This window comes from Anomaloglossus baeobatrachus, chromosome 3, assembly GCF_048569485.1.
Source record: "Anomaloglossus baeobatrachus isolate aAnoBae1 chromosome 3, aAnoBae1.hap1, whole genome shotgun sequence".
Lineage (NCBI taxonomy): Eukaryota > Metazoa > Chordata > Amphibia > Anura > Aromobatidae > Anomaloglossus > Anomaloglossus baeobatrachus.
Window position 1 is genome coordinate 177,398,921 of NC_134355.1, and position 27,989 is coordinate 177,426,909.

Here is a 27,989-nt window from a genome sequence, read left to right on the forward strand (position 1 = left end):
AAGAGGAGAAAAAGTGGAGAAAAAGTGGAGAAAAAAGTGGAGAAAAAGTGGAGCATAAGAGGAGAAAAAGTGGAGATTAAGAGGAGAAAAAGTGGAGAAAAAGTGGAGAAAAAGTGGAGAAAAAGTGGAGCATAAGAGGAGAAAAAGTGGAGAAAAAAGTGAAGAAAAAGTGGAGAAAAAGTGGAGCATAAGAGGAGAAAAAGTGGAGAAAAAGTGGAGAAAAAGTGGAGAAAAAGTGGAGAAAAAGTGGAGCATAAGAGGAGAAAAAGTGGAGAAAAAAGTGGAGAGAACGTGGAGAAAAAGTGGAGAAAAAGTGGAGCATAAGAGGAGAAAAAGTGGAGAAAAAGTGGAGAAAAAGTGGAGAAAAAGTGGAGCATAAGAGGAGAAAAAGTGGAGAAAAAAGTGGAGAAAACGTGGAGAAAAAGTGGAGAAAAAGTGGAGAAAAAGTGGAGCATAAGAGGAGAAAAAGTGGAGAAAAAGTGGAGAAAAAGTGGAGCATAAGAGGAGAAAAAGTGGAGAAAAAAGTGGAGAAAAAGTGGAGAAAAAGTGGAGAAAAAGTGGAGCATAAGTGGAGAAAAAGTGGAGAAAAAGTGGAGAAAAAGTGGAGAAAAAGTGGAGCATAAGAGGAGAAAAAGTGGAGAAAAAAGTGGAGAGAACGTGGAGAAAAAGTGGAGAAAAAGTGGAGCATAAGAGGAGAAAAAGTGGAGAAAAAGTGGAGAAAAAGTGGAGCATAAGAGGAGAAAAAGTGGAGAAAAAAGTGGAGAAAAAGTGGAGAAAAAGTGGAGAAAAAGTGGAGCATAAGAGGAGAAAAAGTGGAGATTAAGAGGAGAAAAAGTGGAGAAAAAGTGGAGAAAAAGTGGAGAAAAAGTGGAGAAAAAGTGGAGAAAAAAATGGAGAAAAAGTGGAGAAAAAGTGGAGAGAAAGTGGAGAAAAAAATGGAGAAAAAGTGGAACACCCTTTGGTACCTTTCATGTGGCACTAAGGGGTGCTTAGCTTTGTATTTAGCCAAAAAAATGAAAAAAAAATGACATAGGGTTCCCCCTAGTTTTGTAGCCAGCTAGGGTAAAGCAGACGGCTGCAGCCTGCAGACCACAGCTGGCAACCTCACCTTGGCTGGTAATCCAAAACTGAGGGCACCCCACGCTGTTATTTTAAATTAAATAAATAATTAAAAAAAAAAACACGTAGGGGTCCCCCAAAATTGGATCACCAGCCAAGGTAAAGCAGACAGCTGGGGCCTGATATTCTCAGACTAGGGAGGTCCATGGTTATTGGAATCTCCCCAGCCTAAAAATAGCAGGCCGCAGCCGCCCCAGAAGTGGCGCATCCATTAGATGCGCCAATCCTGGTGCTTCGCCCCAGCTCATCCCGCGCCCTGGTGCGGTGGCAAACGGGGTAATATTTGGGGTTAATACCAGATGTGTAATGTCACCTGGCATCAAGCCCTGGGGTTGGTGAGGTCAGGCGTCTATCAGATACCCGACATCACCAACCCAGTCAGTAATAAAAAAAAATAGACGACAAACACATTTTTATTTGAAAAAACACTCCCCAAAACATTCCCTCTTTAACCAATTTATTAGATTGAAAAACAAATCCAGGTCTGGTGTAATCCAAGGGGTTGCCATGACGATCCACACTGTCCCAGTCAATGAAGAGCAGGATGTTCCCCATTGACTGGGAGAGCAGTGCAGTGACCTGAGCTAACATCAATGGGTCAGCCCAGGTCACTGCAGGGGGGTGACAAGTGCTGCTGTCAGCGAGGTACATTACCTGCGCTGATCTCCAGCACACTGACAGCCCCTGTCACTGAGGTCAATGACCGGCGCCTTCACAGCAAGTATCGCGAGAGGTCCGTGACGTCACCGCTAGTCAGTCTCGGGTCGGAAGCGATAGGTGATGTGACAAGCGGCGGCCATGGAGGACAGTGACAGCGCTGAGGTCGGGATGGCGGGACTTCATCACCGCAGGTAAGCCGAGCGAGCGAGCGAGCGAGCGGGCGGGCGGGGGGGGATGGGGGGGATGGGGGGGGATGGGGGGGGGGATGTGTGTGTGTGTGTGTGTTTGTGTATGTATGTGTACATGCCGCGGGCAGGAGGGGGCGGAGCGAGCTGAGCGGGAAAGTGTGGGCTTCCTGCACGTAACTAAGATAAACATCGGGTTACTAACCAAAGCGCTTTGCTTGGATACCCGATGTTTATCTTGGTTACCAGCTTGTGGCAGGCTGCCAGCGATGGCTCCTGCACACTGTAGCTGTAAAAAGCCCTGCTTTTTGCTGCTAGAACCGTTCTCGAACGTATCTAGAACTATCGAGCTTTTGCAAAAAGCTCGAGTTCTAGTTCGATCTAGAACATGCCCCAAAATCACTCGAGCCGCGAACTGGAGAACCACGAACCACGAACCGCGCTCAACTCTAGCCAAGACGCATGAAAGCTGTGACTAAAAACCATGGTTAAAACATTATTAGCATTGTTGTTTCTAAATGATTATGAAATTGTTTTCTTTGCATTAGTTGAGGCCTGAAAGCACTGCATTTTTTTTGTTATTTTGACCATTTATCACTTTCAGAAAATAAATACAAAATTTATTGCTTGGAATTTCGGAGACATGATGTCAGTAGTTTATAGAATTAAAAAAACAATTTACATACTACTCAAAAATTTTTCACAGAAGAGAAAAATCTGAAAAACTGACAATTTTGCAGTAGTCTCTTAATTTTTGCCAGAGCTGTTTGTATATACCGTGTATATATATATATATATATATATATATATATATATATACATATATATATATATATATATATATCTATATACAGTATATATATATATATATATATATATATATATATATATATATATATATATATATATACGATATATAGATATATATATATATATATATATATATATACATAGTTACGCATATGGCTGATGATTCTGTTTCGGGCTCGTCATTTTGATGACCCGAAAAATGATAAATGATGCATGCAGCTTTTTTCAGGCTGCCAAAATGACGACTACCGGTTAATGTTTGATTGATGAGGACTGTTTGCAGAACTGGAGACCTGTCTGGGGTACTGGAAGCCACAGGCAAACAGGTAGCTGAGCTACTCGGAGCAGCAGGCAGACAAGTAGCTGAGGTACTGAGAGCTGCAGGGAGACAGGTAGCTGAGGTACTGGAAGCCACACGCAGACGAGTAGCTAAGATACTGGAAGCCACATGCAGACAGGTAACTGAGGTACCGGAAGTTGTAGGCTGACAGGTAGCACAGGTACTGGAAGCCACATGCAGACAGGTAGCTGAGGTACTGGAAGCTGTAGGCTGACATGTAGCACAGGTACTGGAAGCCACAGGCAGACAGGTAGCTGAGGTACTGGAAGCTGCAGTCAAACAGGTAGATAGGGTACTGGAATCCACAGACCAACAGGTCTAAGTAATGCTAAAGTCTTAATATCAAGACAAAGGTGTATGTCTTGGAGAGACCTATATAGGCCCCTGCAGATGATCACATGTGAAAACGCAGGGCCATCTGCAAAGCCCGAAATGAAGCACAACAGAGGTGACGGAAGCGAAGCACAGCTCTGGGACAGGTGCGTAAAATAATGTACTACTAATTCATGTAAAAAAATTGATAGCTGTATTGCAATGAAGTTTTAATTCATTTTTTGATTATCAGAAAACATAAACTTTGTTCTAATGTGCAGACTTGGATATTTCTTGTGAATATCCACTAGAAAATGTATCAAGCATTTTTCATAACACCCAGGGATATTTTTTAGGATAAAAAAAAATGGCAGATAATGAGCTACTGATTGATTAGTGAGACATTTATGAATATCTTTTGATCTTCATTCTTAAGAGGTTGTAAATTAAATAAACCTCCAAAACCAAAACCACTTGTCTCAGATGACTCAAAGTTAGAAGCATTCAGAGCTGACATGCTACAGTTGTTATGTTTTCCTGTCTTTCATTAGTGTTGCCAGTCATTATTGCCTGATTAATGAACAGAAAAACATCTTAAAAGTTAAGGAAGCTGGATATTGTTTGGTTTGATATTGAATACACAATGAAATATTTATCTATCAAAACAATGCAAAGGAACAAGATCTGAAGGACTAGGATTGATTCACTGTAGATATTAGTTATTTATGCATCATCTCCAATTAGAGAAGAATGTTATACTTTACAGAGGATTGCATGAACTTTATTCCTTTTAGCAGCTGCTGTCTATCAGTCATGGAGAGATGCCGGCACAGCCTAAGTCACCAGTCACCATTCCCTGGCACTGTTCTGTTTGCTGTGTCTCTCATGAATCACACTTTATGGAGATCTTCTGGCTCTTTACTAAGTGGTGTAGTCAGCCATTATATCTATCTCTGCTGCCTTCCCCCTGTCTGCAGTGCCAGCGAGTTCCCACTTGATTGTGGTGCACACATACAAGTAGTGAGACCCCTAGAGGCCCCTAGAGGCCATACAGCATATAATATATTGCTACAGGCACAATGACTGACAGCTATCTCTGCAGGATATCAGTGGAAATTATAATATCTGCAGGTTAATTTTAATTGGGGACATGACAGATTCCCTGTAAACCCTTCACGACATCCATCGTATAAGTATGAAGTGTGTTACCACAAATCGCCGGTGGTCATTTTTTTCAATAGGTTTAACTTTATCGTAATTTATCATCCGGGGTCTAAAAACACTAAAGCTGAAGTATTGTTTAGGAGTTTTTCAGGGGGGAAGCTTGTGATGAACCTGTTCCTGTCCTTCAAAAGGGAGTGGTGGTGTCGTCGCTCAGTAATGAAGTTGAATCTGAGATTGCTGAAGCCCAATGGGAGGTGCCGTCTGCGTTTCCGTTGAACAAGTCAATTGTTCCCCTGAATCTTTCCCTTATGGTTCTGGGAAATCATCATGATTCTATCCTTGCTGGCAACTAGGGGATGAAGGGTACTCTGGATTTCATACTACGTCGCTTTTGGTGGACTTGTGACGCCCCTGGCCTATCAGGTCTTCACAGGGTACTGCACAAGCTGACCTTTCGTGCAGTATTCCACCTCCCTCATGGTACTGGGTCCCTAATGGTGTTGCCTCCATGAGCAAATTAAATCCTAGATACACCCTGCACCACACCCACCAAACACACCAGTGGACGGCTTGAGTGGAAAAGAGTCGCCCACCTGGGGGGTTAGGGAGGGGAGGTGAGGAGTGTAGTGAGCAGTAAGTAGTGAGAGGTGAAAGTGAGAGGAGGTCGGGAGCGGGGCTCCTGGACTAACTGTCTAGGTTGCAGATGGTGGTTTGGGCTTAGAGGAGTCAGACTCCCGGTCGCAGGGAATCGTGGCAAGGTGCCTGGAACTGTCGAGGAGGACAGCCGACAGCCTAGCACCATCACCGGTCCGGGACCGAAGGCACAATGGGGTACACGGACCCTAGGTCAGAGAGTAGCTTCAGGCAGCCTGATAATTCACCTAAGGAGAACGGAGCCTTTATGATTCATTCCCAACCGCTCCAGAATCGGGGCATTAGCACAACGAGGGGGATAGGACTTTCCAAACTACAACGGTCCAGAAAATCCCAAGTGTGAGCCCTGAGAGCAAGCTCCCATACTTAGCCATAGTAGGGAGCGGGGCCCGGCTAGTTCCACGCTACCGGGCCATCAAGTTGAAGTCAAACTAAGTACCAGGAGGCAGGTCACGGATCACCAGGCAGCACCATTTTGGACGGGACCCGGACAAGCTCCCCTCAGCGGCGGCGGTGTCCAGAAACTTGGTTTCCCGGTTATCAGTGTCTGCTTAATGAACTGAGTACTAGAGTGATCCCTGCACCCCACGGCACCCCTTCTACCAAGTCCCGGGGCATCCCCCTACCCGTGGAGGGTTACAACACCTTGCTGCCCCACTTCATCACCCCGGGTACGCCCAGCGGCAGCAGTGGTACTCCCCAAATTACCGTACAACATGGATGGCGTCACGAACTATACATTAATCCCCCTGTAAATAACCCCCTTCATTTGAGTGGCCGCACGACCCCTGGGTCCGGAAACCCTTGAGCCACAGCAAACCCGGATCCGAGCAGCTCGGCTCCTGCCACGGAGGTGGCACAGACTAGAATCAGCAGGTATGTGGTGTTCTATGTTTCTGTGTGTGTGTCACCTGTGTGCTCTCAAAGGCATTGCACTCTCATCCGTCAGGTTATCTATAGTCTTTGAGGGACACTAGCCAACCTTGGACGGACATTTCCATGGACTTCATAACAGATCTTCCTTCCTCTTTGGTAATACAGTCATTTTTGTTGTGGTGGATAGGTTTTCTAAAATGGCAATTTTATTGTCTTAGGAAACATTAGGAAGGATTTCATCTAGTATATCACTCCAAAAACTGTCTTTTCAGTTAAAACATAGCTGAAAGATTAAAATTAGCCATCATGCGTATGTTCGACAGACAGAAAATGTATTCATTAAGCTCTTATTTCTTTTACATTTTATTGTCTTACCGTCGTTACCCAATGCTAAAACTTTAGCCAAGATATTATATGTGAGATTGTCAAACTCCATGGAGTCCCATCTAAGGTATGTCCCCACGTAGCGTATTTTCATGCAGTTACGCTGCGATCTGCACCGCAGCATAACTGCATGCGTCCTGCGTCCCCAGCACAATCTATGAAGATTGTACCTAATCTATGCCCACGTGGTGTATTAGAACGCAGCGCTTTGGCTGCTGCCAAATCGCTGAGTTCTAAGAAGTGACATGTCACTTCTTTCATGCGCTTTGCATGCAGCCCCCGCTCTGTCTATGGGAGAGGCTGCATCCAGAGCGCATGAAATCGGCAGTCACCGAAGCTTCACAACAGAGCTTTTCAGCTGTGCTCTGAAGCGCACATGCAGTGACGTTACGCTGCTGTGCAGAGCGCACACATGTGGGCACATAGCCTAACATTGTTTCTGATAGAGGAAATCAATTTATAGCCAACATTTTGAGGGCTTTCTGCTTTTGATTAGGGATTAAACTGTCTCATTCGCCCATCCACAGTCGAATGCAAAAACGTAGTGAATTAATCAGAATTTGGAGCAGTATTTGTGTCGCGGGCAGGGAGGACGCCGCTGCTTCTGCGCGCTCGCTAACGCTCGGGTCCGGCGCTGGTGCGGCTGCTGCTGCTCGGTGGCTCGAGCGGTGGGCTGGATCCGGGGACTCGAGCGGCTCTCCTCGCCCGTGAGTGAAAGGGGTGGTTGGTTCGGGGGATTTAGTCCGTGACGCCACCCACGGGTCGTGGTGAAGATGGGCACCACCGCTGCTGGTGACGGGGATCCCGGGAGCGATGGTAGGGAGCAGCTGGGATGTTGTTTTCCCCCTCCGTGGGTAGGGGTCGGTGGTCCCGGGGCCCGGTGATGATACGGGGAGGCTGGATGGCTTTGGTGCAGGGCAGTGCGGCGCGGTGCCAGATGGCAGTGGTGTACTCACTCAGGCAGTCAATGACAGAGTCTCTGGTAAACCAAACGGCTGGATGGACGGGTCCCGCAGCCGGCTGCAGTGTCTCTCCCCGGACAGGTGATGGCGGCTGTCTTTCCCTGCACCTTGATGTACTCAGTTGACTACTATGGATCCCCAATGGTAGTCCGCTCCCCGGTGTATGGATGCCGGAGGAGCCCGTTTGCCCGCAGGCGCTTGCCCTTGGGTCTCTAGCCTTAGGTGGTAGCTGTATACCCTCACGGTGTGGGCGGTTGCCTTCTATCGGGTCTTTGGTTGTTAGGAAACCCCTGGTGTTTCAGTCACATTCGGAATTGACTATTGTCAGTGGCTCCAAGCCTGGTCGGGGTCCGATGGCCCTGCCTGTGTGTGCTGGCTTCACTTCGCTCCCCAGTCAGTACTGGCGGGCCAACGCCTGACCCTGGTCCTACGGTTCCGCGTTGCTTCACCACTCCTGCAGACGGCCACCACCGTCTGCCAACCTTGCTGTCAGTGCCTGGGCCACAAACCCAGACACCCAAGTTCTCACTCCTCTCACTTCACAGTCCAAACTCTCTCTGTCACTTTTCCCGCCTCCAGGCCTGTGAACTCCTTGGTGGGTGGGGCCAACCACTTGGCTCCGCCCCACCTGGTGTGGACATCAGACACTGGAGGGAGGAAACAAGGGTTTTTGTTTGGCTGGTGTCACTGTCAAATGGGGGTGGGGGTGTTTGAGTTTTATCTGTGACGACCTGGCTAGTCCAGGGCGCCACATTTGCACTGTTTTTGTCTCAGATAATCAGGAGTGGTCCTTGTTCCTTCTTCTTCTGAGTTTGCTATCAATAATTACCGCCATAGATCCTCCTCTGTATCTCCTTTCTTTTGTACTTATAATCATCATTAGAGATGAGTGAACCTGTCAAGATTCAGTTTGATTGTGTTTGACGACTTTCCTGGTGTTTTCGCGAACAGCTCGACGACCATATCCAAACACCATTGAATTCAATCGGAGTCAAAACTTATGTGTTATTAAGGGTTAGTAAGGCTGGTGTTAGTAAGAGCTAGGGTGGCTGGTGTTAGTAAGGTCTGTGGGGCTGCAAAAGAAAGAAAATAAGGAATAAAGCAGGACAATAATACTTACCAAAACCACTGTCACATTGCTTCCGGGTCCTCTCAATAACCCTCATACATATCAACCTCTTCCCCCACCCACTGGTAGTCCTGGAATGGTTGCAGTCAGACCGCACCCTCAACCTGTGTGACAGCATTTGTGATTGGTTGGAATCACATATGTTGTCTTGGTGCTCTAGTGGAATGTAAAAATAAATAAAAGGGCATATGGTCCCCCGTATATTGATACCAAGCGCTTAAAAAGCAGATGGCTGCAATCTGCAGCCCCCAGCAGAGTTAGTGACATTGTGAATTGTGGTGCTCAGGTTCAACCTGGGGTTATGCTAGTTGAGATATTGGGGTTTTCATCATTTCTTTGCACAGGGCTGCTTTGTCTAAATATTAGGGTCTATTAGGACTGAATTATAAGCTGTTGCTGGGTTTAATATGTATTATAATTATTTGTGAAGCGCACATTTTTTTGCTATGTTACAACATCATGTGCTTTGAAAATTTAACTATCTTCTGATCTGTTTATTATACCAGCTAGCTTGGTTAGAATCTTGGTCCATTTTATATAGGGAATCACATGGTCTCCTTTTTGTATGTTTTTAAATGTTTTTAAAATTTGTCTATGGTTGTTGTGATACTATTTGGTGTTGTGTGACACAAATGTGTTTTTTATGTTCCCTGATATACAATACATTTTTGATTAATTATGTATATGGTGATCCCTCCATTTTTTTGGCACTTCTTTTCTCTCTATTAGAAATTTATACACCACATTACTGCACCAAATCTGCATCTTCTGGCAAAAAAAGTGCATTAAAAGCAATGCGGTTTTGATGCGATTTTTTTTTTTGTCAGGAAATGCTGGGGACCGCAATTCTCTAGCAAGCAGCCCCTCTTTTTTGGCCGACAGCCCTGTAAACCTGGCACTTGCACCCAGTGTTCACTGCTGAACACTGTGTGCATGTGTATAGAAGTTGGTCTGTGGGTCCTCCCCTCCCACAGATGAAGACACTAGAGAGAGAGGAGCCACAGTGCAGCACCAGGCAGTGTCACCCGGGACCAGAGCTGTATGTGCACCCCCCTTCTATTTGAAAGACCTATTTCCATCCAAGCTTTAAGTTCCTGGCAGATATCTTGTGATGTTGCTTCCGTATTACCACATAATCTTCCTTCCTCATTATGCCATCTATTTTGTGAAGTGCAGCACTCCCTCCTGCAGCAAAACAACCCCACAACATGATGCTGCCACCCCTGTGTTTCACAGTTGGGATGGTGTTCTTAGGCTTCATAGCTTCTCTCTTTTTCCTCCAAATGCAACAATGGTCATTATGGCCAAACAGTTCAATTTTAGTTTCGTCAAAAGACATGTCTCCAAAAATTAAGGTCTCTGTTCCTGTGTGCATTTGCAAACATTAAGCTTGATTTTTTTAGTTTCTTTTGGAGTAATCGCTTCTTCCTGGCAGAGTGGTCTTTCAGCCCATGTCGATACAGTACGCGTTTCACTGTGAATAATGACAACATTTTACCAGCTTCCACCAGCACCTTCACAAAGTCTTGCTTTTGTTCTTGAGTTGATATGCACATGTCTGACCAAAGCACATTCATCTCTGGTATACAGAACCTGTCTCCTTCCTGAGTGGCCTGATGGCTGGATATTCCAATATTGTTTGCACTTGCATATAATTGTTTGTGCAATTTCTATGATGAACGAGGCGCCTTCAGATATTTGGAAATTGCATCCAAGGATGAACAAGACTTGTGCAAGTCAATAATTCTCTTCCTGAGATCTTGACTGATTTCTTTTGACTTTCCCATGATGCTACACAAAAAAGCAGTGTGTTTCAGGTGTGCATTAAAATACATTCACAGGTGTGTCTCTAATTAACTCAGATGTTGCCAATAAATCAGATGCTTCCAAAGACATGACATCATCATATGGGCTGTCGCATATTGTTTAAAGGCATAGTACTCTTAGGCGGGCTTTGCATGTTGCGACATCGCAAGCCGATGCTGTGATGTCGCACGCGATAGTCCCCGCCCCCATCGCAGGTATGATATCTTGTGATAGCTGGCGTAGCGAAAATTATCGCTACGCCAGCTTCACATGCACTCACCTGCCCTGCGACCGTCGCTCTGGCCGGCGACCCGCCTCCTTCCTAAGGGGGCGGGTCATGCGGCGTCACAGCGACGTCACACGGCAGGCGGCCAATAGCGGCAGAGGGGCGGAGATGAGCAGGATGTAAACATCCCGCCCACCTCCTTCCTTCTCATTGCAGCCGGGAGGCAGGTAGGAGATGTTCCCCGCTCCTGCGGCTTTACACACAGCGATGTGTGCTGCCGCAGGAACGAGGAACTACATCGTACCTGTCTCTGCATCGGCATTATGGAAATGTTGGAGAATACACCGATGATACGATAACGACGCTTTTGCGCTCGTTAATCGTATCATCTAGGATTTACACACTACGATGTCGAAAGTGACGCCGGATGTGCGTCACTTTCGATTTGACCCCACCGACATCGCACGTGCGATATTGCAACGTGCAAAGCTGCCCTTAGTGGTACTTTACACGCTGCGACACCTCTAGCATCGTCTAGCGATGCCGAGCGCGATAGTACCCGCCCCCGTCGCACATGCGATATGTGGTGATTGCTGCCGTAGCGAACATTATCGCTACGGCAGCTTCACACGCACATACCTGCTCGGTGACGTCGCTGTAACTGCCAAACTATCCCTCCTTCAAGGCATTCAATGCATTCGGCATCACAGCGCTGTCACCGCGACGTCACTAATCACCTGGCTAATAGAAGCGGAGGGGCGGAGATGAGCGGGACATAACATCCCGCCCACCTTCTCCCTTCCGCATTGCCGTCGGGACGCAGGTAAGGAGATGTTTGTTGCTCCTGCGGGTTTACACACAGCGATGTGTGGAGCTGCAGGAACGACAAACCACCTCGTACCTGCGCTCGACCCGACATTATGGAGATGTACAACGCTACACAGATCACCGATTTTCGACGCTTTTGCGATCGTTTATCGTCGCACCTAGGATTTACACGTTGCGATGTCGCTAGCGACGCCGGATGTGCGTCACTAACGACGTGACTCCGACGATATTTCGGAAGTGATGTCGCAACGTGTAAAGCCCCCCTTAGTGTATGTAAACCTTTGACATTGCAGAAAGTAATAGAAATGCCTTAAAACATATTCTCTCCCTCTAATTATTCTTGCATTTGTCAAATATAAACAATTTTGATAATTGACCTAATTATTGACTTAATTGACCTAAAACACGAAAGGTTTATTCTGATTTCATATCATTGAGAAAAACATGCATGTGTCTTCTTAGATACTGTAAGTAAACTACTGGTTTTAAATGTATACTGTAAAATGTGCCATATGGCCTCACATATGAAAAAAGTAGAACTGTTCTTAGCAGCACTTACCTGGTGCTTTTCAATCCCGTACCCATGACTGAATCATGGCTGTGGGCAGGACAGGCCCAAGCAAATGCTGCATAAAATAAATAGCCTGTGGACAGGGCTTGATGACTGAATGTGTACAGCCACCAATTGCCAAAATCAAGACAGGTGGAAAACAACCCAAATTGGAGTGCCCGGCAAGGAGGGGGCAGCCACCGACCAATTCAATGAAGAAAATGCAAGATAGCCAGCACTAAGGCGGGCTTTGCACACTACGATATCGCAGGTGCGATGTCGGGGGGGTCAAATTGAAAATGACGCACTTCCGGCATCGCATGCGACATCGTAGTGTGTAAAGGCTCGATGATACGATTAACGAGCGCAAAATCGTCGTAATCGTATCATCGGTGCAGCGTCGGTGTAATCCATAATTACGCTGACGCGACAGTCCGATGTTGTTCCTCGCTCCTGTGGCAGCACACATCGCTGTGTGTGAAGCCGCAGGAGCGAGGAACATCTCCTACCGGCGTCACTGCGGCTTCCGTAGGATATGCGCCCCTCCGCTCCGATTGGCCGCCTGCCGTGTGACGTCGCAGTAACGCCGCACGACCCGCCCCCTTAACAAGGAGGTGGGTCGCCGGCCAGAGCGACGGTCGCAGGGCAGGTGAGTCCATGTGAAGCTGCCGTAGCGATAATGTTCGCTACGGCAGCTATCACAAGGATATCGCCACGGGGCGGGGACTATCACGCTCGGCATCGCAGCATCGGCCTGCAATGTCGCAGCGTGCAAAGTACCCCTAAATGTGGGGGTCAATCACCAACCAATTCAACGAAGAAAAAACACCACCTTTTTCCACCTGTCTTGATTTTGGGAATTGGTGGCTGTTCACATTCAGCCATCAAGCCCTGTCCACAGGTTTTAAACTTCAAGCAGCATTTGCTTGGGCCTGTCCCGCCCACAGCCATGATTCAGTCATGTGTACGGGATTGAAAAGCACCAGGTAAGTGCTGCTAAGAACAGTACTACTTTTTTCATATGTGAGGCCGTATGGCACATTTTAAATAAAAATAATTTAGAGTAGGACTGCCCCAAAGAGATTTGCCGTTGCGGGGTAGCTCAAAAAATTGCAATTTTTTTTGCCAAAAATCTCAAATTTTAATAATCAGTACAGTTTGGAATTCTTAGTGCAGTAGTGCACATTTAATGCTGGCAATCTTGTTTTTTCTTCAGGTTTTCATGCAGCTAAATTTCCTGCATGGATCCTGCACCTCCGTTTACTTACGTTTTTCCTTCCGTGTTGTGATGCATTTTTGCATGCAGCTTTTTGCAACATGCATTGTTCTCTCAATACAATTAGTTGAAAGACTTAAAGCAGAACAAAGTGGAAGATGACAAGAACAAAGTAATGCCCCACCCCCTATATATTATACATTTGGATCATTTAGTACTTTTCATGTGGCACTAAAAGGTATTTAGCCTGGTTTAACCTAATAAATAATTTAAAAAAATAGCTTGGGGTCTCCCTATTTTTGATAACCAGCCAAGGTAAAGGAGACAGCTCCAGGTTGATGTTATCAGGCTGAGAAGATCCATGGTTATTGGGCCCTTTCCAGCCTAAAAATACCAGCATGCAGTTGCCCCAGAAGTGGCATATCACATTAGATGCACCAATTCTGGAGCTTTGTATTGGCTCATCCCAATTGCCCTGGTGTGTTGGCAATCAGTGTAATGGTTTATACGGTTGATGCCAGCTCTGTAATGTCAACTGGCATTAAGCCCTGGTTTTAATAATTCAGAGGTGTCTATCAAAATCCCCCATTAATAATCCAGTAAGTCAAAAGAAAAATAAACACAAAAAAAATGTAAGAAAAAGAAAAACAACCTGCTTCTAGCTCTGGTTCACCAATTCATTTAAAAAAAACATGCAAGTCTCAAGTAGTTCACCAAAGCCAATGTAATTCACAAATGGAAACCTGAATGACTTAAAAAGAGAGAAAGAAAGACAAGATACTGTTCCTCCTTCACCAATTTAGTATTAAAAACATAATCCTCGCAGCCTTGATGTAGTCCATGGCATTTCCACGATCTCCACCGATTCTGTAGTACAACGTATGGAGCCTCATTCTGAGAATGATGCGTCATACGTCACTCCTGGTCAGGCTGCACTCTAGGCTACTCCGAGACTGTGATGAGCAGTGATGACATCAGTAATGTTACCGCTTATCACAGATGTCGTTGAGTCATGCAGAGGGCAGGGCGAGACTTAAGTGGGCTTTACACGCTGCGACATCGCTAGACGATGCTAGCGATGGCGAGCATGATAGCACCCGCTCCTATCGTTATGCCGATATGTGAAGATCGCTGCCGTAGTGAATATTATCGCTAAGGCAGCATCACACGTACTTACCTGCTCGGTAACGTCGCTGTGACCGGCGAACCGCCTCCTTTCTAAGGGGGTGGTTCGCTCGGCGTCACAGCGACATCACTAAGCGGCCGCCCAATCAAAGCGGAGGGGCGGAGATGAGTGGGACGAACATCCTCCCCACCTTCTTCCTTCCTCATTGCTGGCGTGTGGCAGGTAAGGAGAGGTTCCTCGTTCCTGCGGCGTCACACGTAGTGATGTGTGCTGCCGCAGGGACAAGGATCAACTTCGCCAAAGCGTCAGCAGCGATAATTGGGAGAGGACCCCAATGTCAACGAGGAGCGATTTTGGACGTTTTTGCAATGATCCAAAATCGCTCCTAGGAGTCACACACAACGAGATCGCTACAGCGGCCGGATGTGCGTCACAAAATCCGTGACCCCAACAAGATCGCTTAGCGATCTCGTAGCGTGTAAAGCCACCCTTAGAATGTCTGAAGTGGTGAAGTTACTGAGTTACTGATGTCATTATCTCTCATCACAGATTCAGGGGACATTGTGGGAATGCCATGGACTACATTGGAGTGGCAGGGATTATTTTTATCTTGATATAATGGTGATTGAGGGACAGACTTTTGTTTTTATTTCTTTAACTCTCTTTTTATGCCTTTTAGGTTTCCATTTGTGGACTACTGTATGTTGGATTAGGCTCTTCTTGGATTTTTCTTTATTAAATTGGTGAAACAGGGAAAGAGTCGAGGACTGTTCTTTAAAATAAAATACTTTTGTGAGTGTTTTATTATATTTATACTTACTGGGTTATGTTAAAGCAGTTTCAGTCTGCTGTTGTGTTACAAGGGGATAAAGATCCAATTGATGAATTATTGTTTTATATATGGTTCAAAAAGCACAAAGCAGCAGTGCATTAAAATGTCCTTGTAAATTCCTGTTTTACATTCTTTGACATATTGAGATTACTTTAGACTAAAATCTACCAATAAATTATATAACTGTTACACTGTATGTATTGTAGTCTGTTCTGGTTTCCCTGGGATGAGAACTCACAAACTCTATGTCCATGGGCTGCAGCTCTACCATGAATGTATTGTAGGTATATGACTTTGCCTATTGTTGTTTATTCTCATTTTACTTTAGGTGTATTTATGTTATCTGTATTTTTCTTATGTACAGTTAGTGAATGAGTAGTGATTGCGTCTTTACATACAATACCATTGTCTAAGAAGACCCAAATAGCCACAGGGTAGGTAAATAGTTTTAGCCAAGACAGGATATAACTATAATATCACTAAATACAAAAAGAATGTTTGTGCTATACAGGGTACCATTTGTGTATATGTGGCGCCCCTGACCTGGTCAGGCACCACTGAGTACTGCACCCATGCTGGGGACAGTACAATACAGGTAATCCAGAAGGCTGACCGGGGTGTGGAACACAGGCGCATAGTGATCAGGTCTCACACATGTACCCATGAGAGGACCCCTGGGGATCCCAGGAGGGGGAAAAGCCTTGACCTTCACTGGAATAGTGGAGGGGGCCAAAAGCCTCCATCTCCTCTCAAGGGGTGTGGTGGAGAGTCTGGTTGCTAGGTGGCGTAGGCAGGCACAAAAGGGAAAAGAGAAGGAGGAGTAAACAGTCTAGAGTCTGAAGCAGAGTGTGGAGGAGTGAGCAGCAGGAAAGTGAAGCTCAGACAGGAGCAGCAGTGAAGGTCCCAGATGTGAGCCGGTTAGAAGGAGAACTCCAGAGGGCTCAGTGAGGAGCAGACCTGTGGGGTTGATGCTGTCTAACAGCGCCCGCGCAGTGGCTACTGACGGGGGAGAACGGTCAACTAGGAGTGCTACCTGAAAGCCAGCTTCAGCTAGAGTGAAAGCACGGAGTGGGAAGTAAGGAGACTGCTAGAGAGCACCAGGCCCAACCGGGCGGCAGATCCCGAAGCGAAGATAGATCCAGCTTTCTTCTGCTAAACCTGCCGGTGTGGGGCTCTCAAAGCCCACACCACAATACCACAAAAGCCGCAGCCACGTAACCGCAGTGAGGGCCCATAGGTCACAGGAGGCAAGCAGCTGGAGTGGCCTGGTCCGGGGAACAAGCAAACGGCAAACAAAAGGGGGAGAGAGGCTGCCGCATCTTCCCTGGGTGACCCCCATAGGGACTCAAAGTCGGGGTCACCCCAAACCACCAAGGGCTAAGGAAGGCGAGTCAGTAGTCACCCTCATAAAGTCAGCCTGAAGGATACCTGGTTCCCATCTGGTTCATCCCAGCTACGCCCGGGTTACTCACCCTGCCATCAAATGTGAGTAAAAAAGCCTAAAAGACATCCTGCCTGTGTGGTCATTCTGCGACTTGTGGTACTACGCACCTACACCGGGCCCTGGGGCTTGCCTCACTCTCAGGAGGCTATTCCAACTAACTGCACACACCATCAGCCCCAGGCGACCCTCAACCTGCAGTGGCGGTCCCTACTGGCCGCAATACTGAGAGTGGCGTCACGACTACAAAGAAGATCTCCTACCTGTGACCAGAACCAGCTACGTGGAGTCCCTGAAGGTATGCACCGACACAACACCTGTGGGGCTTCACATCTGGCGTCACGAACAGGATAAGGACTAGACCTGTTTAGACAGGTGACCATGTGCCTGGGCGGTCCGCTTGAAAAATTGGAAGCGCCGCCATATTGCCACCATGAAAAGCGCGCTGAAAAACAACAGCAGCCCGCGCTGGAAGAAGTTACCGCCCACGAAGAGGTGTGGCTACCCAGAGATCCCCTGCAGAGTTCTGACCTTGCCAGCTATGAGAGTGGAAGCGTCCAGAGATGGCGGGAAGGAAAGAGAGCCACAAGCCTGCTGCTGGGAGAGGAGCTGCTGAAAGAGGCAGAGCAGAAACTGAACAGCTTGCTATCAGAGGCAACGGCGAGTCCACTGCTGGGAGATAGTGCAGAAGACGGCGCAGAAGAAATGGCGTCTGACCGCAGGAACCCAGAACCAGGCTCCGCTGCCTGGTGGTATCGGGAGCTGGCCCAGTTCTGCGACCGGCTGGAGAACCGGGTTGTGGAGCAGATCCGGGAAGAACGAATGGAAATGCTGGAGATGACCGCGGCGGTTCGTGCCTATGAAAGGAGAGCCGCGCGCCGAGTGCCAGACAGGACGGCGATGACGCAGACCCCGATGCTGCCACCGGTGGGTGAGTCGAGTGATGCCCCGGCCAGCGCAAGTGCCCCGACCCCTGCTGCCACGCCCGCGGTCCCCGAAGAGGCGTCCGGTGCGGCGACGCTGAAGCAGGCCGCAGCCACGCCAGGTGCGGCCTTCCAAGCCCCAGCGGCCGCAGCGATGCCCTGCTCGGCCCACCAAGACCCGGTCCCTGCAGCAACGCCCAGTCCGGCCCGCAAAGAACCGGCTGCCACCGCGACCCTCATCCGCGTCGCAGGCGTAACGCTGACCCAGGCCGCCGCCCTGCCAGGCCCGGCCCGCCAAGACCAGGCCGCCGCCATGCCGGGCGCGGCCCGCCAAGACCAGGCCGCCGCCATGCCGGGCGCGGCCCGCCAAGACCAGGCCGCCGCCATGCCGGGCGCGGCCCGCCAAGAGATTGCATCACTATTTTTCCCGGCCTGTAAGGCCAGAGCAGACACCGCTCCCAAGTCCAAAGAGGTCCCTGCTAGGAAGACCCTGATAGGAGAGGACCCCGAATACTGGAAGCTGAAGGCTGACCTAGAGGCCCAGTTCCCACAAGAGATGGTGGATCGGTATCTGCTCCCTCCGCATACCCCCAAGGAGATTCAGGCAACCCCTGCAGCCGCGCCAGAGAGTCCACCGCCCAGACCAGCTGAAGAAAGCCCATCCCCAGCACTGCCACCAAAGGAGTGCCAAGAAGAACTAAGGGGGAGAGGAGGCCAGGAAGCTGAGGAGCTGACTCCGGAGCCACCAGCAGTGGATCTATACTCAGAACCGGAGATGTTGCCCTATTCCCGCTGGGATGAAGAGGATTTGACACCGTCTGCAGATGAAGAACTGCCCAAAAGCCTTACCTGGGAGTTTGTGAGCTGCACCCAGCAGAATCCAGCCCGCAAGACACGGCGCAGCAGAGCAGAGTATCCTTCAACACCACAGTCTCCAGAGCAGAGAGAGGTCACAGCCAGAGACCTGCAGGAGAAAAGATTACTGAGAAGGTCTAGAGCCCAGGTCAGAGGACCCCTTTACAGAGGAGTAGTAGAGGACTTCAATTTGAAAAGCGGATACGGCTTTATTGTAGTAAGAGGAATAAAAGAGGGCATATTTGTGAATCGGAGAGATGTTCAAGCCCACCTGCCCAGAGGACATTCAGGCAGAAATTTGAAAATTGGAGACGCAGTACAGTTCACCTTGCATCAAGGAGAAAGGGGCTACTATGCCTTAGACGTAGCACCATGTCCCAAAGAAGAAAGAAAAGACAGAGATAAAGAAACAGATGCAGAAAAGGGAACAGATGAAGATCAAGAAAGAAAAGACAAAGAGCCTACAGATGAAACTACCTCAGAGGACGACAAAGAGCAAGAAAGCAGCAGGTGCCGCAGCCCAACAGGCCCAAGCCCTGGTATGGAGGAGTAAAGGAAAGTAAGAAGTTCAGCAGTTAGAAAGTTAAAGTTTTGAAAAGTTTGTTTTGCAACGTTTTAAAGTTCAAGAATGTGCCCACAAAAACTATTGTGAGAAAACCATAAACCTAAAGGCTATGAACTGGCTATAGCCACAAACTCTCGCAGTGTAAATAGTTACACCAGAGGGCACCACCGCCACCAGAGTCAGCCTGTTTAGGGGCTTGGCTCGTCTGCAACCAGGAGGAGCCCGTCCGTATATAGGGCCTTGGCTCACCTGCAACCAGAGAGCACGCCTGTTTATGGGGCCTTGGCTCACCACCACAAAGAGGGTACCTGGTCAGCACCAACTGTGGAGGCCGCCTCTGCATCCTGCGAGAAGAGGCTGAAGGCGCGGATCCACCAGGCCAGGTATACCCTGAAACCACCAGCCCATGTAAGCCGCCTCTACATCCTGCCAGAAGTGGCTGAAGTCGCGGCCAACGTGAAAGGGTTTTGGGTGGGTTAACGGACTTGTGGGTGGAGGGTGGTGATGTATGGTACCTGGTGCTTTTAAAAATGTTTAACATGTTTTAATGTTTTATGCATTTTAAAATGTTGTCTTGCAGCCCGAGGACGTGCTGGTGATAACTAAGGGGGAATGTGGCGCCCCTGACCTGGTCAGGCACCACTGAGTACTGCACCCATGCTGGGGACAGTACAATACAGGTAATCCAGAAGGCTGACCGGGGTGTGGAACACAGGCGCATAGTGATCAGGTCTCACACATGTACCCATGAGAGGACCCCTGGGGATCCCAGGAGGGGGAAAAGCCTTGACCTTCACTGGAATAGTGGAGGGGGCCAAAAGCCTCCATCTCCTCTCAAGGGGTGTGGTGGAGAGTCTGGTTGCTAGGTGGCGTAGGCAGGCACAAAAGGGAAAAGAGAAGGAGGAGTAAACAGTCTAGAGTCTGAAGCAGAGTGTGGAGGAGTGAGCAGCAGGAAAGTGAAGCTCAGACAGGAGCAGCAGTGAAGGTCCCAGATGTGAGCCGGTTAGAAGGAGAACTCCAGAGGGCTCAGTGAGGAGCAGACCTGTGGGGTTGATGCTGTCTAACAGCGCCCGCGCAGTGGCTACTGACGGGGGAGAACGGTCAACTAGGAGTGCTACCTGAAAGCCAGCTTCAGCTAGAGTGAAAGCACGGAGTGGGAAGTAAGGAGACTGCTAGAGAGCACCAGGCCCAACCGGGCGGCAGATCCCGAAGCGAAGATAGATCCAGCTTTCTTCTGCTAAACCTGCCGGTGTGGGGCTCTCAAAGCCCACACCACAATACCACAAAAGCCGCAGCCACGTAACCGCAGTGAGGGCCCATAGGTCACAGGAGGCAAGCAGCTGGAGTGGCCTGGTCCGGGGAACAAGCAAACGGCAAACAAAAGGGGGAGAGAGGCTGCCGCATCTTCCCTGGGTGACCCCCATAGGGACTCAAAGTCGGGGTCACCCCAAACCACCAAGGGCTAAGGAAGGCGAGTCAGTAGTCACCCTCATAAAGTCAGCCTGAAGGATACCTGGTTCCCATCTGGTTCATCCCAGCTACGCCCGGGTTACTCACCCTGCCATCAAATGTGAGTAAAAAAGCCTAAAAGACATCCTGCCTGTGTGGTCATTCTGCGACTTGTGGTACTACGCACCTACACCGGGCCCTGGGGCTTGCCTCACTCTCAGGAGGCTATTCCAACTAACTGCACACACCATCAGCCCCAGGCGACCCTCAACCTGCAGTGGCGGTCCCTACTGGCCGCAATACTGAGAGTGGCGTCACGACTACAAAGAAGATCTCCTACCTGTGACCAGAACCAGCTACGTGGAGTCCCTGAAGGTATGCACCGACACAACACCTGTGGGGCTTCACATATACTGCAATTATTCTCCTTCACATGTGAGGGCAGATGCAATAGATTGTTTACAGTGCCTGAAGCCCTTCACATTAATAGAAAACACAAAACACAAGAAGCTGAATATGGCAGTCAGGGTAATAAGCTTGTATGTTTTCTATCAAAAAATGCTGTTAACAGAATTTTTTTAAATTCTATATGGAGTATCATCCATAAATCTTAACAGTAACTGTCATATGAATTTTATTTTCATAAATCAATAGAATATAGGAAAATAAGACATTTCATCTATCTTATATGCAGAGATGAGTGAATTTTTTGAAATGTTAATTCTCCAACTTAGTCAAGTTTTCCCCCAAAAATTAGGTTTACAGTGATTAAGTTTGCATGAATTCCATAATTAAACATTCTCCAATTTCCTGGATATTATGTGTAGAATAATGTGAGTTCCCCTGGAATCATTTGAACACATTTTGAGCTCCGTAATTCAAACACAGCTTTTTTTAATTTCCAAATAACCAAACATTGTGGCTGTGGGAAAACAGATGGTAACCAGAAGTAACCAGTATTTAACAATATGCTGGAGTGTAAGACTGTTTAGGCTAATTAATTGTATAAAACTCCCAAAAAATTATCCCTATTGGGAACAGACGCATGCATTGTAATGGATTATAGACATGTGGTGCAAATGGAAAAAGCCGTGATATTTCCATATGGCGGGGGTAACAATTATCATTGTTTGGGGGGTATACAGAGCTTTTCCACTTTGCTAAATGAAGAAGTTCTACATTTTTTATGCACACAAAGTAAAGAAAGTCCAGGTCACCGATCATTAACTTGCTGTTGAATGCAGAGGTCTTGCGCACGGAATAGCTTGGCCACTAATCAATATAGAAAAAAGGAAATCCAGCACTGACCAGGCAAATTAAGAGTCCAAAACTTAATTTGCCTGGTCAGCGCTGGATTTCCTTTTTTCTGCATTTTTTATAAGCCAACCAAAAAAAATATGCCTTTAATTAGGAAGACAAAACAGGTGTACTGTTTTGAATGTGAAGAAAAATTGCCTATTTTTTAGATGTGAGAAAATATCCAATTTTGGGGGTTCACAACTGATTTTCTAATCACAAAATGATTAGACAATGACAAAGAATTTCTAGCAAGGTCTCCAAAAATGATCTCCTTTAGTCTGGAGACAAATTATTTGTTCATTTTTTAATGTAAAGTTATGGCTTTTTGTCACTTATCCCTTTAAAAAATTATTCCTATCTCAAGAGCTTTTTCTCGAGAGTACTCAAACAAGACAGCAGGTTTCCCACTATAAACACAATGGGCCACCAATAGATATGTGACTGGTGTGGTTATGAAGTGTCTAAAACAGGAGCAGTATAGCTGAAAGTCATAGTGGGGCTGGAAATGAGTTTCATGACAGTTTAAGGTTGACAGCAGCAGTAGAGTGCGAAAACAAAGAAACAGGGAGTATAGCATGCAAAAATATTTTTTATTGAGATGTTGAATATAAATATAATATAATATCTCCAAATAATGAGGAGTAAATATCCAAAGAAAATTCATAAAATGACACTTGTCAGGAAAACAATGAATACATATACCCTATATTAAGGCATAAATATATAAACTCCTGGGATGAGAATAGACCTAAAATGGGGTAGGCGGCACGGTGGCTCAGTGGTTAGCACTGGAGTCTTGCAGCGCTGGGGTCCTGGTTTCAAATCCCATCAAGGACAACATCTGCAAGGAGTTTGTATGTTCTCCCCGTATTTGCGTGGGTTTCCTCCGGTTTCCTCCCACACTCCAAAGACATACAGATAGGGACTCTAGATTGTGAGCCCCAATGGGGACAGTGTTGCCGATGTATGTAAAGCGCTGTAAAATTAATAGCGCTATATAAATGGATAAAATTATTATTATAAGAACTAAGCTCACAGTGGTGTTGGTTAGGTGGAAACAGATTCCTTCATATGTTACATTAGTCAATAAAATGCATGTGCCCATATTGCAATTATTTCAGAAAACCAACCACAGCTGATCATATGGAAGTTCAAAAGAGTATGTCCCCAACATCAAACTCATCCCATAGCATAAAGACACCTACGTACATTTCACTTATTTTACATGAGGTATGCCATATAGTACCAACCGCTTCCTCAGGGAGGTGTGTGATACCAAATATGTGTAATTTCTTTTTTTATTGTTTTATTTTCAATTAGGCAAAAAGTGGTTGATTTGAACTTTTATTTTAGTTTTTAGTTTTTTCATATTTTTTAAACTTTTTCTTAACATTTTTTTATTGATTTTATTAGTCTCCTTAGGAGAATTGAAGCCTGTACTGTCTGATTGCTTCTGCTGCTCAGAGCGATGTTGAAACATCGCTCTGATCAGCTGAAATGTTGTGTTCCTGTGAATGCCGACGCTCTGTAGGCATTCACAGGAAGTGAGTCATGACAGCAAAAAGGGTCATCAGCTAACTCCACACTGTCATGACAACCTATTGGTGCCCCATGATCGTGTCACGGAGCTGCCGACGATAGCAGGCATTGGTACGATCCCTGCTGGAGCGCGTTAGATCACTCTATCAAAGTTTGACAGAGCAATCTAAATAGTAGTGGGGTGGATCTATTAGCTGCACATGTCAGCTGATCAAATCAGCCAACATGTCCAGGGAACAATGCGAGCTTGCCACGCGAGCCTGCATTAAAGAGACAGATACAAACTAGGAAGTATAGGTACGTCCTAGGTCGTAAAGGGGTTTATCTGTGAATGAAAGTCTGCACTGATCGTTCATTGCCTGATTCGTTTTCACAAATCTTACGTGTTCCATACTTGCATGGGATAATCTGGTCCCCTTTGGTGTGAAAAATCCACCTGCCATTCTGAATATCCTCTGACATTATACTGGAGTCTGGACATGACAATGCATCCATGCCAAACTGTAATAGTTCTTGCCACTGGTCTAATTTGTTGACTCAGATCCAAGGGATTAGGGTTCACGGTGTCTGGGTATGACTGAAGCTGGCTGTTCAGGTGGTGCAACTCTGTTTGCTGATATGCATCAGTTTTTGCCAAAGCAGATAAACCATCAGATCTATCATGTCATATATATTTTAATTCAAAGAGTGCTGCTGCTGCATATTCGATGGAAAACTACTGGTTGGGTGCATGACAGGGCTTGGAAGCGGAGGAGCGCCATTTGACTTTTTGAATGCAAAATTGGTTGTAATTGTTAGTTGATGCCATGCCATGATAAGAGAGCACCTGATATCCCTAAAGAGTGTAACTCCCCACAAATGACCCCATTTTGGAAACTATATTCTTCAAGAAATGTATCTAGATGTTTGGTAAGCCGCTTGAACCCCCAGGTGCTTCATAGAATTTTATAACAATGTGCCATGAAAATGAACAAATACATTTTTACTACAAAAATGTTGCTTTAAATCCAATTTTTTTTTTAATTTTTACAATGGTAACAATGGAAAATAGACCATACAATTTGTTGTGCAATTTCTCTTGAGTACAGGGATACTCTATGTGTGGTGGAACACTACTGTTTGGGCTCAGAAGTGAAGTGGCACTATTTGAATTTTGGAGATCATAATTGTCTGGAATAGAGAGTGGTTGCCGTGTTGTAGTTGCAAAGCCCCTGATGTGCATAAAGAGTGGAAACCCCTCCTCATAGGTGACTAATTTATTCATTTGTGCAAGGCTAGTGGGAGAAAATGGGCAACACAATTTCTCCTGAGTACTGTGCTACCCAATATGTGGTAGAAAACTACTGTTTGGGTGCACAGCAAAGATTGGAAATAAAGCAGTGATATTTGAATTATGAAACAGCAAGATTGCCTGGAATTATTAGCAGACATCATGTCATGTTTACAGAGTCCCTGATGTATTAAACAGTGGACACCCCGCACAAATTACCAAATTATGAAAACTAGATTCCTCAAGGAATTTATCCATAGGTATGGTGAGCACCGTGAACGAACCACAGGTGCTTCACAGAATTTGATAACATTGAGCTGTGAATATGTATAAATACATAATTACCACAAAATCTTGCTTTAACCCCAATTTTTTCATTCTCACAAGGCTAACAGGAGAATGTGGACCATAAATTTTGTTTTTCAATTACTCCTGAGTATAGGGAGTAAATCAAAGGGTTTCTCTTCTACTAACAAATGTGTATTCATAGTAATAAACGTCCAGGTCCTATGTGTAAATGACTACGTATGGGTGTCCACAAAAAAAACGTCAGATGGACGTGTGCATCTGGGGCTATGAACTTAAGGGTTATCAGTCAGTATAGAGTAGCTGGTGTTATTAACCCTACAGCCATTCATCTAGAGCCACCCCCAGTATTAAATAGCCATGCCATTTTCCACAGGTCATTGCTCAGGCGATTTGTCATGTCTCCAGAGCCGAGTTTATTACTGCCACCTACGGTTTGCATTTATATTTATCTTAAGGGTCACGAACAGCAGAGGTGAATGCTAGTGTGTTGGTGTATCTCTTCAATAAGTTATATATGAATAAGTCTGGTTTTGAGGATCCTAAGGTCACTCGTAGAAAGGGGGTAATGTCACGACTGTCTTTCATCTTTGTGATGTTCATGACTTGGTTCTGGGATCTGAGCTTCACATTTACTTGTGTTTGCTTTCTGTTGGTGCAGGAAGGGTTACTGTCATTTTTCTTGCTAGCAACTCCTGATTTATTCACCCCACATGCAGCCAGTTAGTGACCACTCCCATCTCCTTTAAATAGTCACATGATTCAACACCTGATGCTGGAAATAGAAAAAAGACTTATTGTGTTCTGACCACGTTGGAGGGAGGAAGCCTTTTGGAGCTGTTGGAGCTTTCCTGTTTGTGCCGTGTTGTCTGCAGCCTTGATGTCTGGCTGCAGTCGTGTTGTTTTGTAATATTCTTTTGTTTATCCCTCTGTCTGTCTACCTTCCCTTGTGTTTGATTATTGCAGTGGTAGGACTAGTACGCTTATCATCTTTCTCACTAGCCAAGGTGAGTTTAGGGCAAGCAAGGGCCTAGGCATGAGATCGACAATGGGGTGAAAGAATCCATATAAGGATATTAGGGAGGGCAGGGCTCAGCTACAGATGATTTCAGGTGGTGGCCTTGCTCCCCTCTCCTTAGCGCCAGGGCCCAGCATTGTACCACGCTCCCAGTGTGCCCTGTTTGTAGCAGCACTCGTTAGAGGCTCCCTTATACCTGGCAGAACCCTGATAGACACAGAGTGACAGTTATTGGATGCATATCTCATTTACTGCAACAGGTTTTTTAACCTCTTCCCGACACATGATGTACTGGGTACGTCATGGATCGCGTCAGGTTAATCGCTGCCGCAGCCGGCAGTGATCTCTGCACATGTTAGCTGATGTGAACAGCTGATATGGGCGGCTATCAGGCACAAGAGTATTAGAGCTACGTGCTCGTGCCTGTTAGCCTCTTACAGTGCACTGTGAAAATGTTCCAGTGTGCTGTACATGCCGGCCATGGTAAACATCTACTTACCCGGCGCCATCGGAAGTCACGTGATGTGATCACGTGGATCCGATGGTTGTCATGGTAGAACAGGGTCATGTGATGACTAGAGATGAGCGAACCAGCCGTGGTTCGGCTCGAGTTCGGTTCGTCGAACGGAGGTCTCGTTCGAGTTCAGTTCGGCGAACGTTCGACGAACCGAACTCGAACCAATATGATATAATGGGAGGCAATCACAAACACATAAAAACGCATTATAAATGTACACATACAGTTAATAAACATTGCCATAACACTTACCGGTCCCCGCGATCCCTCCTGCACTCTGTCTCCTGCCGCTATTCCATCCGATGATCGCTGAATCCTCCCGGTGACCAGCACTGCCAGCAGTGATGCAGGACCTATCGTGACGTCAAAATAGTCATGTGACCAGTCACGTGGCTATTATCTCATTGGCTACAGACTGGTCACATGACTATGACGCGTCATGTAGGACCTGACATTGCACTCTCCGGTACACGGTGCACATTTGTGTATCGCCGTGTACCGGCGACATGCTCTAGCACACGGTCGACTCCCCATTCCGTTAGGGACCGGCTGACACAGCCGGTCATTAACGGAGATCACCGTTGCCATAGCAACGCAGTTAGCGGTGACGTCACCGCTAATCGCGGCTCCGGGAATCACATGATCGGAGCCCTGTTGCTATGGTAACGCGTCTGTCACCGTCAGCAGCCAGCAGCACTGATCTCTCACGGAGTGAAGGCTGCATGCTGCTTCCCGTGCAGCCTTCACGGAGTGAAGGCTGCACGGGAAGCAGCATCTTCCCTCATGCAGCAGTGATGGAGCAGAGCTGCATTTGTTGAACGAGAAAGACAGAAGACCATGGATCGTGGAGGGCTGACAGGGGGTAATAAAGATGGAGTCTCTAATGTGTCTGTGTATTTATTTCTATTAAAGTATTTTTTCTCTGTGTGGTGTCTTTTTTTAACCCTTTATTGGAGATTCTTAATGGCCGGGTCAAACGTGCCTGACATTAAGAATCTCTGGCTTAATACTGGCTAGTAAAACAAAGCCAGTATTAACTCATGATTACCCAACAAGCCACCCGGCTCCAGGGCTGTTGGAAGAGTTGGATACAGCGCCAGATGATGGCGCTTCTATGAGAGCGCCATTTTCTGGGGCGGCTGCGGACTGCAATTCGCAGCAGAGGCGCCCAGAAACCTCAGGCTAACCTGTGCTGCGGATTCCAATCCCCAGCTGTCTAGTTGTACCTGGCTGGACACAAAAATGGAGCGAAGCCCACGTCATTTGTTTTTTAATTATTTCATGAAATAAGGGAAATAATTAAAAAAAACGGGCTTCCCTATATTTTTGGTTCCCAGCCGGGTACAAATAGGCAACTGGGGGTTGGAGGCAGCCCGTGGCTGCCTGCTGTACCTGGCTAGCATACAAAAATATGGCGAAGCCCACGTCATTTTTTTAGTGGGCAAAAAACTTGAGCCTTGTAGTTCTGCAGCTGTTGTCTGCTCTTCTCTATACAGACAGACAGCAGCTGCAGAACTACAAGGCTCAGCATACTCCATCCAGGACTGTATGCAGAAGTTTTTTGACCCCTGAAAAAATTATGTGGGCTTCGCCATATTTTTGTATGCTAGCCAGGTACAGCAGGCAGG